The sequence below is a fragment of the Balaenoptera musculus genome, chromosome 7 (assembly GCF_009873245.2).
Source record: "Balaenoptera musculus isolate JJ_BM4_2016_0621 chromosome 7, mBalMus1.pri.v3, whole genome shotgun sequence".
NCBI lineage: Eukaryota > Metazoa > Chordata > Mammalia > Artiodactyla > Balaenopteridae > Balaenoptera > Balaenoptera musculus.
The window spans coordinates 68948559-68961422 of record NC_045791.1 but is presented as its reverse complement, the minus strand read 5'-3'; the positions used below and the strand labels follow the sequence as shown (position 1 = coordinate 68961422).

Below are 12864 nucleotides of genomic sequence, written 5' to 3'. Positions count from 1 at the left end.
CTTATAGTATTTAAGTGTTAAACATCCTCCCTCTCTTGAATTTATAGAACCTCCCTCCCCACTTCTAGTTTTGATGTTAATTCTGGCGAACAAAGACCAGTGTAGCTCCTTCCCAGGGTCTCTTGTTACTCTCTGCTCATTGGCCCAGTCCTTGACCTGGTCTCCATCAGCAGGGACATTATGGCTTGGAGCTTCCCAGGCTCCCAGAGACCACTACCTAGGACTAGCTGTCAACTCTGGCCTTCTGGTCCTATCTTGGATAAAACAACACAGATACATTCATGCCATTATGTAATCAACTGGTCCAGTAACTGTCTAATGGAATTACTCATCATCACATGCTTAGAAGAGGCAGTTGCTCTGATAGAACAGGATTGGTAACCCCATATTTTTGTTAAGCGGATTTTAATTCTGTGATTTCTGTTCTACAGAAGCCTCTTGAGATTTATCATGAGTAAGGAAGAGTAATCCTGAAAGGAAAGTCAGAGACAAAAACAAAAAGTTTATGCTACTACTGTTCATGGTAGCAGCTATTCAAACACTTGACAGACGTCTTAAAAGGCAATGATAGGGAGTTCCCTGGTGGCCTAGTGTTTAGGATTCAGCGCTTTCCCTGCTGTGGCCCAGGTTCAATCCCTGGTCGGGAAACTGAGATCCTGCCAGCCACGTGGCGTGGCCATAAATAAGGAAATAATAAATAAATAAATAAAATTATAGATGTGAACTAATGAAATGTGAATAAAATGACCTTTAAAAAAAGGCAATGATAATCCCAACCTATATAGCACTGAAGAATAAGCTTTGTATAATTTCATTCTCCCCTAATAAGATAGTTGATTCATAATGAAGAAATAAAGTTTCAACAATGTTAGCTAGTAATGCAAGTCAATAGTTGAGCAGATTATATAATTGGTCTTCTTAGGACAGCATGTGGGATGAGCTCTTGTAAGTTAATTTTTAGACTGTATTATTCATCAGTCAGGTTGAAAAGTTACCATGGCTATCAGTTGAAGGTATGATACATTTAATGCTGGATATTAGCCAAAAAAAGTATTTTGGCTCTCTTGTCAATGTAACTAGCTGATACAGAAGTATAAAATATTTTTTAAAATACACTTTTGAAAAATACTGAAAATCAATTTCTTTTATACTATAGTTAAAAATCTTAAGATACATAAAGAGCTGTCAGTGAGAACGTTCCTTAACCATCTAGCCAGTATTTATTGAGTCTCTACTATGTGTTCAGCACGAATATCCATCAGTATAAGTGCTTTCAAAATTTATTTAACAAAATCAAGTCAGTGGGAGACAGAGTGAGAATGAGATGACAACTTATTCAGGCTATAATTAGTGCAGATGCCCAGAAAGGATCCTTAGTTTTACCCTTGTCCTAATATGTGAAGTGGCCACTTGTTCATGCCACTGCCAGCAAAAATAAAATATAAAGATGCCTTTTCTCCCATCACTCCCTCCCCCAAATCCCAACACACATACATATATACATACACATCAGAGTCATACGTAAAGAAAAGAAAGCCCCATTTACTTGGTTCCCTCAATGTTACTTTGAAGCCTCAAAGCACTGAGTATATAAAGTGTGTCAGGCCATAGCCCTGGCACTTCCCTCAGGAATGGGTCTAGCCACTACGGGGTCTTCTATCAGATCTTTCAAACAGAAGATGCAGTTTACCGCAGTCCATAGTTCATCTTGGAGCTGTGGTCCCCCGTCCTGCATACAGTGTCATCAGATTGAGCCTGTTGAGTAAACTCCCTGGGAATATGCCAGGGAAGGTGTCACAAAAAAAGCCAAAACTTGAATATGAGTGGGGGCCAGACCATACAGTTCTAGCAAAAAAAAGTAACTTCCAAAATCTGCTCTGGAAATGAACAGGCTGCTAAATCCCTGAAAGTCTTTCTTAAATATTAGATTAACAGAAATGCTTATTACTGTTGTTCTACTTCAGATCATCTTCTAAGCCTTTAAACAGGTTTTAAGACATTTTATATCTCAAGTTATACCTTAAAATGGGCCCTAGCCCTGAATTAATGCAAATATCTATATAATATTGATAAAACCACATTATAGTCTTTAAAAGCATAATGAATATACTGTCTTTCAAATTTCAATGTAGATGCAATTAATTAAAATGCCAATTCATTAAAAAATATAACTGAGTTCATTTAAAAACAATAATGAAGTTCCCAACAGAAGGTTTGTCGTTATTTGTTCTCTAATATTGGATACTAAGAGTATATTTTCCTTCTTGTAGGGGTCCATGAAAATCGGACAGTAAACAGAGGACTTTGTACTGGTAATACTGACAGTCACTGACCTAGACTATACATTTATAACAGGATCAAATGACACCAGTTAAACTGGCAAACAGAAATGAACTCAATACAAAAAAGTAAAAGCTAGAAAATACAGCAAATGTGATTTCGGTCCATCTGAAGGTCACCTCAGGGGCACTACTGTACAGTCTTTGGAAACTTAGTAGCTGCTTTCGTCCTCAGGCACACAGAGCACGTGCTGCGTGCAGCTGCTCAACACCAGGGCGGTCACAGGGGGCTCTTCATGAAGTCACATTTGGGGCCAAATTTTCTCAATGGAGAGGCAGAGAAAATAACATTGATAAATGAAAGGACGATGTAAGAGATTCTAATAAACCTGAGCAGAGCTGTGTGGTATCACCTCATCTGTAAACTGGGAATCTACCTCAGACATTCATCGTAAAAATTGTGCGCTTCTACACGTAAAGCATCTAGAACCGCCTTGCAACATGGAAGGTGTTCAAGTGTTCAGTAAGTATTATTTCCTTTCCTTCTCTCTTAGGTTGTCCCCTAAACCTACTAACATCAAATTATTATTTTAAGTGCTTTAGTTATTATGTTTTAGGATTATAATTAAGGAAAGAGAATTATAACCTAAGAATGCTGATGGTCATTTGGGAATTAAAGAGTTAGAATTGGGTGCCAGATCTAAGTTAGGGGTCAATGCTTCATCTCATTTACCAGATCCTCCAGGTGGAGAAGGAAAACAAACAGGCTTAACTCTGGGTACAAGTCTGGCTTCACCTGACCACTCCTATTTATGACTACAAAGATTGAATTCAGTCTGCAGTAATTCCTCCAGCCCTGTAATCTAAATACTTGCGGGAAATGAAAAGTAGCTTCTGACGAACTAGTTGAAGAAAACCTGATCTAGGTCAGCACTAAGATTGTAAAACATTTAAACTTTATATTCTGTACTAATTTCTCAGTCATGTCATGTCCTAACTAAATGACACAAATGTACTCATGACACATGAATTAAGCTCTGTAAAATTCTGAAGCCAGTTCCTTAGGCAACTGTTGTTAAATGGAGGTGAGGAGTGGAGGGAACAGGGTAACAATGTCAGAATATTGCCTTTAGTTTTTTACAACTGGACTATTCTTTAGATCCTGTAGCTGAAACTAGGTTATCTGAGCCCAAATCAGAACATGAAACTAATAAAACATAAAACACAAAAATGAATGCTCAATCCTCAATTCATTATAATTTGAAAATCATGATCCACTCATCCTTATATACTAAGCCAATTATTTACTGCATAAACTCCTACATCACATTTGTAAAATGCTTTCTCTTTTAAAAGGGCTTTCTTATTTTTTCCCTCCTTATTCACACAGATATCTTCTCTTTAAAAACTGACCCATTCTTAAGTGTCTGTCTCAAGTACACTTCTGTGTAAAGGCCTTCCCACTACCTAATATTACTCTATCCCTCTCTTGGGTTTCCATAACATATTTATCTCCATCACTGTACTTTTCTCATTCTGCTTGTTTACAAGTCTGTGCCTAGACTCTCAAAGGCAGGAATATGGCCATACCACTTAAACTCTTTCTGAAAGAAGATGGGTAATAAGTAATTGTTTATCTTTGTATCTCACTTCTATATGCCTAGCACAATGAAGGGCCTCAGTAAATGTTAATTGATTTAAATAATTTAAGTCTAGATATTTTAAATAAAATTCCAGTCCTCTTAGAGAGCAACAGAGTGTGTACAGTCCTAAGTTACAAATGATAACCAAGTGTCTGGAGCTTTTCAGAGTAAATTATCCATCTACCTCTGTTTCTGTTGAGCATATCTCATTTGCATTTTCCCTTTTCCTCTTTCCCTCGTGTCTTATAATTTATACATCAGAAAGGAATTATTTTTCCTCATTTTACAAAATACATTGATGTATAACTCTATATGTAAGCAGGTTAAATATCCTGCCTGGGGAAGCATGTGACCTTGATGACATTGTATGAGAGACCAAACACACTGCCTGTTCTAAAATCCATATCTTTTGAGTCTAGTTTCAGGGATCTTGCTGCTGTATCACAGTGCCTTCCTTTCACATTTCATGACATGTGCTAATTCAAGTAAACTGCCTAATTATGGAACAATTTATTTTACAAACCCATTCTTCAAAAAATTGTCTTATAGTGGATGTGGTGCAATGGACACTCTCAAATACAGAGGTTAGTAGTGCAAACTGGTTCAACAGTAGCATAACAATTCATGTTAAAAGCCCTAACCCAAATATCGCACTTTGAGAAATTTATCCTAAAGAAACGATCAGAGTTGTAGACAAATATTTATACGTAAAAATTTTCATGAAAGCCCTTTCATAATAAGAAAAGTTGTAAATAACCTAAATGTCCAACAATAAGAGGTTTGTTATCATATGTCTGTATCCTGGAATATTATGGAACTATTAATAACTACAGCAGATAGTCTCTAAAATGGACTTCAACAATCCCTGCCTGCTGGAATTCCCATGCCTTGTTTAATCCCCTCCCCTTAAATATAGGACTAATGACTCACTTCTACCAAGAATATAGCAAATGCCATGGGATGTCACTTCCAAGATTGGGTTTCAAAGAAACCATGACTTCTGTTTTGCACTAAGTCTCTCACTCTAATGGAAGCCAACTGCTGTGTTGTGAGCAGCCCTACAGAGAGGCCCATAAAGCAAGAAACTGAAGGAAATCTCTCTACGGCAGTGTGCAAGGAAGGGATTGTCCCCCAGTTAAGCCTTCAGATAAAGACTATAGCCCCAAGTGACAATATGATTGTGAAAGACTGAAGCAGAGGTACTCAGCTAAGCCGTACCCAGATTCCTGATCCACAGGAACTGTGAAATAACTATATGTTTGTTATTTTAAGTAATTAAGTTTTAGGGTAGTTCATGATACAAAAATAAATAATAACTTTAAAAAATATTTAGTAACATGAGGAAATGTTCACATGTTAACTTTTAAAATTACTGGTCAAATGGTTTATTTATCCAGAGCAAAACAATTTAAAAACTCAGCCTGTTAATAACAAAAATATTGTTTAAAAACAGACTGTGTACTATTTGTTATTCGAACTAATAATTTCCTACAACATTTCCATTCATTGAAAATATTTTCAAGACTGTTATAAGCCTGCCTTGTACTACCATATAATTTTAAGTGTAATTATCATTAGCTAAAGAAATGACACCAAACATTGACAATATTACAATCTGCCTCCTAAAACATAGTAGAAAAGTTTACAAAGATTAGATTCTTCCAAGTCTTCAGAATTTATAGTTAATTTTTAAAAGCATAAGACTATAATATACATGTATGATTCCAATTTTTAGAATATATATGGTTTAAAAAGAATAGAAAACAGGAAAACATCAACAGTGTTTCTCTTTGGATGGTGGGATTATAGTAATTTAAATTTTTCTTTATGCTCTTCGCTGTTTCCCAATTTTTTTCAAATGCATATATTATTTTTTATCATCAGAAATATCTTTTACAAAAAAGTCGAACTAATAATTTGATATAATACATTTTACTGCTTCAAACCAAGATTTAATGCTAATAAGAGACTCAACCATTTTGCGAAGAGACAGAATAGCACTGGACCCATAACAAGATCTAGGCGATAGCACTCAATTAGCAAGTCAATAAAACTATAGTATTTCTAATTCTTTTTTTTAAAGAAGAAGGCTTCATGCTGAGTCATATGAGAGTTAAATTAATGCAGGATTCAGAAGCAAGAACAAGTTTGTGAGGGGATATGATAGATGTGCTCCATAGCACTGGTTCCTGAAGGTCAGTGTTTACAAATAAATTAGAATATTAAAAAGCTGAGCAACTCCTGTATCTCCCATAAACTCAATATTTACCATCTGTGATCTACCTAAACATGCTTGAACCTTACATTCTAGCCCATATCAACTTTGGGGGCCGTGTTTTTCTATATACAGTATAAAGTATGCTTTTTATTAAAGCTATATGTATGGGAAGAAGAGAAAAGTTGTTTCAGATTTTAGGATTTGGTAAACAAAATTATTTTTTGTCAAGCCATTTCTCATTTCTCTGAGGGCAGACAGGTCATTCATCCAAGATCCTGATGAGGTTCTTTTAAAAAATGACACCTTGATATTACAAAATACCAAACTCAAAAGGCTCCACTAAACAAAATGACTTTATACTCAAAATCAATGCATAAAATCTTTTTCTCATAGAGTTTTCTTTGAACTTCACTGGGCTTAAGGAGAGAAATTTATCATGCACAGCAAACTTGTGTCATTTCGAGCTCAGAAAAGTCAGAAAAACCAACAGATTCTACCCAGAGTTCTTCACATAACTTTTGTCTAAAAAAGGGTAGAGGAATTTAATTAGCTATGTGACCACAGGAGTTTTTCTTTGCTTCTTTGAGACTCTGCTTCCTCATCTCTAAACTGAGGGTAATAATGCCTGCCCCAAATTCCTCGTGAATAGTGATAAAGGAAAAACATAAAGCACCATAGAAATGCAGCAGCTATTCTGCTACTATTATTACTAAACTGATAATGAGGTAAGAGGAAGGAAGAAAACACTGTGAAAAGGAAGGAAAAGATGACATTTGAGTAGATTATTTTGGGTAATTCACACTCCCTGGTTCTGAACAGTTCTTCCAATCCCCTCCACAAAAGTCCACCCACAAGAAACACATCAGACACCCCAATCTCAAAACTTCCCTTAAAGGTGGAAGCCATATACTCCAAAACAATCCTAAAAAATGTAGATCCTTGTGGAATTACATTTCAGTATGAATGCATATCCCATTCCACTGGAATGGATGATGTATCTGTCAGTCTCTCTCACAAGCCCATGAATTCACGGAGGGTAGACACTTTGCCTCACTCGAAGCCTGAACTTTAATAAGTAGTTTCTAACTCGAGGTTGGTCCAAAATACCTAAATCTTGGTCATTTTAATTGATCAAACAATCTTAACTGACATTTTTCTGAGCCACTAAATTTTATTTATCTCAATCGTCATTAAGGAATTTGAGAGGGATCAGAGTTTGTCACGACAATGCATAAAGCTTGTTTTGAGCCAAAGGCAATTAGCTCTCTGCCCTCCACCTTTTTTGTCCAAAAGCAGGGCATAAATTTCCCTTTGTAAATGTGTCTCCGTCTCCTATACCAAGAAGAGAACCACTCTGGAGACAATTCTTATCTGCAAAACAAACAACCCTTATTTATCATACATTTCCTAGCCACCCTCTCAGAACTCACTGTCATGCCAGAAGCCCAACCGCCTTTCCTTAGTCTAGCCCCTTTCCACACTGTATCACCCTTTGTTAAGATGATACAGAAGTCCGCAATTCTAACCATTTCCTTGAATCACATTTCTTTGTGAACTCCCATGCATACCTAGGTAATTAATTTTTTTCTCCTGTTAATCTATTATCAATTTGATTTTCAGGCCCAGCCAATGACCCTAAGAGAGGAGAGGAAGATGATTTTTTTCCTTCCCTACATATTCAAGATTAGTTAGTCTTTACGTTATGTAGTGGAACCACCTCAAATATTTTAGAACAAGTAGGAGGCATAAATATTAAAAGTGTTAAGTGCTATGCACCAAATTAAATTCCAGGCAGTAGTACACGTAATTTTGAATGCTTAAAAGAACCATTAGTCTTATAATGGAGACATGGAAAAACATGGTATCCAAACCCACTTGGACTCTGGGTCAAAGGACCAAGAATTTTGAAAGTTTTGCTATTTAAATTTTGATAATTTTTTCATGATACATATACCACACTCCTAAGGAGTCATTATAGAGTTCCTACTCTCTGTAGCTGATGGTATAATATTTCAGGGTGGGGAGTGGAGGTAAGGTGGGGCAGAGGTACATTTAATTTAAACAAAAAAGAGAGATATATATATACATATTGCTGATTCACTTTGCTGTACAGTAGAAACACAACATTGTAAAGCAACTATACTCCAATAAAAATTTTAAAAAATAAAAAAATAAAAAAAAAGTAAATAAGAAACCGCCCCCCAAATTTTTTTTTAAAAAGCCTTTTTACCTATTGGATATAATTTCTCACTAATCCAAGGAAACTTCCTCCCCCCTCAAGCTATTATCCTTACCACACACACCCATGCTCATTTTCTCCTTCTGGCCTTCCCTTAGGTTGAAAAACACCACCTGCCCCATATCTCCACCCGGCACCCTTTCCCCTCTTCCCTGCGTAAACCAAATCTGTGCCATCTTCAAGGCTAGGGGAATCCCCGTCTCCTTCAGGCAGACTTTCTGGAATTCCTCAAACCTTTATCCAGAATTCTTCTTGAATTCCTGTCCAGCCTATTTAATTTATAAGTGCTGCCCCCCCAAATGAGATTAAAGATTCCTCAAGGGCAGTAGCCATTTCTCCTTTTGCTATTTTGCACAGAACAGTTCTCCACATAGAGGCACTTAATGAATGCTAATTAAAGTCTGTCTATTTATCAAATATCCATGTGCTTCAAAGTGTGTTAGATGCTGGGGATAAAACAGTGAACTATACGTAGTTCTACCTCTTTCAGGGCACTTACAACAAGCAAAAGCCACAAACTCCCAGTAGTGTTAGGGCCAGTGTTTTCATTTGGCCAGTGTAATGTTCCAACTGCTCTGAATTAGAATAGTTCTAAGCTGGGCATTCACTCTCCAGTTCACAGGACTCTGTACACTCCCTTGTGTCTGGCACCCATACAGCTTCACTAATTTATGTTATCTTCAGCCCCTTGTGAAACATCCTTTATTTCACAACTATTAATTTATAAGGAATAAATTAATTCTTAAAGTACAGACTCTTCCTATACCAGATACTGACTAGTTATTTATTACTCCCCAAACTTTCAACATTAGAATGCCATTCTATTCATATCACTCTTACTATGGAAAACAGGCTCCAGTTAAAAAATAAAATTCCAAATCCAAGGCAGATGGTATATTAATTAATTAGAGAAAGAAAACAGAACTGCTCAGCAACTGTTTTGCTTTCTTAAAAGCAAATGATCTTTAAGCTGGAAAGGACAGAAGAAACCTCATTAAGAGAGAACCAAGGTACAAGCAGAAGAAGTCACTTTAAAAGAATTCACGTCTTCAAAATCTGGTGAATTATATTCCAGGGAGAATCGGCAGATGTAAGCACAGAAATATTCTGACAACCTCAGAAAAACATGGAGAAGGAGGGAAGTCTCAAGAGGCTAGAGACTCAAACACACTTCTTCCCCCTAATTTTTTAAAAATTCAAAACTGAAGGAAAAAAATAGAATTCCTAGGCATTACAAACCAGTTAATTTGATACCAATCTCTGGCAAAATTCAAGATTTAATCAGAAAACGGGGAATATTTAGGGGGAAAAATACTGGGGATTTCAAGGCACTAGGAGTTTACTAAGAATCAGTAATTTTTAAACTAACATCATTTCATTTGTGGTAGACCAGAGAATATTCAAGATCTTTAATTTAAGCAAAGCATTTGATTAAAATTATTCCCATAATGTCCTTATGAAGAAGACTGACCTATGGGCTAGAATAGTTTAATCTGAAGGACAGTGCTAGCTGAGTTCAGCTGATTAATTAATTTGTCTCAGCAATATCTACTGAGGGCCAAATAGATTCCCAACCAGTACTGTACTTGGCACTTTCAGTACATTACTTTGAACTCTAACAATTACCTGAAAGGCAGACGTTCCTAACCTCATTTTATTGATATGGAAAAGAAGTTTCTCAAGGTCACAAAGCTAGTAGTCAGGCTCCAAAAGTCCAGGACTTTCTATGTGCCACGGGCTTCTAGATGTGCCATCATGGCAAAAAGACCTGTCCCATGTATTACCAATGACTCGAATGTCTGGTGAACAAACTCACCACATGTGCAGGTGACACAAAATCAGTAGGCAGAGTTAACATGATGAATGCCACAATCAAGGTTAAAACACATCTAACAAACTGCAAACTGGAGAGAGGCTTAAAGTAATAGAAGACAAGGAAAAAAATGTTCATATTCAAGAAATTTTTAACTGCATAATTAAAGAATGAATAAAGCCTACCTTGACAGCAAAGTGTGTGTGGGGTGGTGGTGGTGAGTTTTTTAGTCAACTTTGGTGTATTTACTACAAAAGCCAATTAAAAATTAGATGATTTTCGATAGCTAGTGGGAAGCAGCCACGTAGCACAGGGAGATCAGCTCTGTGCTTTGTGACCACCTAGAGGGGTGGGATAGGGAGGGTGGGAGGGAGACGCAAGAGGGAGGGGATATGGGAATATATGTATACGTATAGCTGATTCACTTTGTTATAAAGCAGAAACTAACACCACATTGTACAGCAATTATACTCCAATAAAGATGTTAAAATAAATTAATTAAACCAAAAAAAAAAGTAAGAACATCAAAAAAAAATTACATGATTTTGTTTGAAGATAGGAACTCATTGTACTCTGCACTGTTCAGACTAGTCTGAATTAATGCATTCAATTTTGGGCTAAGGATCTTTAGCACAGAGAAAGGTCTTAGGTAAGGAAGGACGCATTAAAGTGAATATTACTTGGTGAAGATAACTAACATTTACTGACTTCTGGGCAATTATGCTAAGTATTATGAACATTATCTCATTTGATTCTCACAACAACCCTACAGGTAGATAGAGTATATTATTATTCCCATTTTACAGATGAGGAAGCCAAAGCTCAGGGATCTGAAAGGCTGTCAAGTAAAGGAAACGGAAGTCTTACTCTGTACCACCTAGACTTTTCATTTCTTAACAGTTTTTTGGTCATAGACTCTTTCAGATGGATGAAAGTTTTAGATCTTCTCTGCTGAAAAGTTCTACACATAATTTCACAAGTTGGAGGGCTACTGGCAAAAGTAGGATTAATGAGAAACAGGTCCAAGGAAGCAGTTGTCAGTTCAGTGTAAACAAGGCCTTGCTAACAATAACAGAAAGGAGGGATACCTCACAATGCAGTGAGCTCCCTGTCACTGAAGTGCTCCCTCAAAGTGTGGCTGGTCTGTCGGGAGTGCAACAGAGGGAATGTTAAAATGGATTGGAGGTTGGTCTGTGATTTTAAAGTACCCTTTTGTTATAAGACTGTGGGCCTCGTAAGTAATTTTCGTTTGATGGCAAAACAAGTTAAAAACTGAAGTTACTGTTTTAACAGACCATTCTGCTGAAGACATCAGGCAGAATACCTAAATGTTAATGTTATTTCCCATCTATATACATGGTACCTGTATCAGATACTTGAAAACAGCCTCGTCCAAAAATTAAAGGTATATTCAACTGTTGATCTTGATGTGATTTATACTTTGTCATAATCAAAGTAGACTCCTTATTCCTCTGAATTCTTAACTAAAATGTTCCCTAAGATAAATACCATAAATACCAGATCCTAAAACGATGGGGTCTTTGATGAGAACGTTTACTAGTTTATAATTTTTGCTAACCTATTTCCATAAAGGATGGGGAGGGGGCAGACGGGAAACATAAGAGAAACAAACTCCGATTGTTCTGCTCTGCTTCTCAGATCTCTTCGCTAACAGCTGAAGGATCTTACCGTCAACTCTGCTTTATTTCCCATGTGCATCATAATTCACCTCGAGATTCAGGCTCCCAACGCTCAAAAAAGGAGCTCACACTTTGCTCCTGACATGCCTTTCAGAGCACAAGCTTGACAGCTTGGCATACAAATTAAGTGTTCATAGGCAAATCTTTTACCTAAAAATCTTTACTCTTCAGGCAGGAAGGATCGAGTGGAAGATAAAACTGCAACTCATAAAGCAAAACCTTGAATTTGAGGGCTCAGAACAAGGTGGAAGGAGCTGGGGCTAAGTTCTTTAATTAGGAGCCGGAGGCACGAGGCTGTAGCCGAGGCAGCTGGCCGAGAAAGGTATGGTTTAATCAAAGCCTCCTGTAACTCAGGTTTCTGCCACTGAAAATCAAAAAAGGCAAAACTGACGAGCAGAGACCTACGGACACACACGGGTCGCCCACCTCCCAGGTGTTCACTTACTCGACAAGTCGGCGGGCAGCTGCGCGCCCCTCGGGCGTCTGGACGGCGGCGGGGACCGAGCAGGCATCCGGCGCTCCTGCAGCTCCCGGGCCGGCGCTGCCCCGCGGAGGGTCGGCGTCTGGGCGGGCGGCGAGCTGAGGCCCGGGACAAAGCGGAGTGCGGTCCGGCTGCAAGGGCAGCGGCGCCGCCTTCTCGCCAGCGGCCGGCTCAGTCAAGTGGCAGCATTTGGAGGACGGGGTGTCCTTCGGCCGCGCTCCGGGCTCCTCCTCCCGCCGCCACGCCCGCCGCGCGCTCCTGGCGGGTTCGCGCCCCGCACCCGGCCGACCGGCGCCGCAGGTGGCGGCCGAGAGCGCTCGGCTCCAGGGCGCGCCCTCCGCGGGCCGCACTCGAGTAACGGGCGGCGGGGGCAGCCACGGTCACGTCCGCAAGCGCCGGTCCCGGGCAGGGGCGGAGCTGGCCCGTGAAGCTGCTGCGTCCGGCCACCGCCCTCACGCCCACCCTAAATATACTACCCAGACTGCGGTCAT

At 38.6% G+C, this 12864-nt stretch overlaps 1 protein-coding gene across 2 annotated transcripts in view; it reads right to left on the bottom strand.

The window, feature by feature from the left end:
- C7H2orf88 (chromosome 7 C2orf88 homolog) overlaps positions 1-12544 on the bottom strand; it is a 31291-nt gene extending 18747 nt beyond the window's left edge. The window contains exons 1-2 of one of the 2 annotated variants that reach the window (XM_036858009.1): positions 12338-12423; positions 12043-12256 (exon numbers count right to left, since the gene is read on the bottom strand). The gene's annotated coding sequence lies outside the window, so the exon portion shown is untranslated. Of the gene's footprint in view, positions 1-12042; positions 12257-12337 lie in introns of both variants that reach the window. The other variant, XM_036858010.1, reaches the window with a different exon arrangement.
- Between the last annotated feature and the right edge of the window lie 320 nt (positions 12545-12864).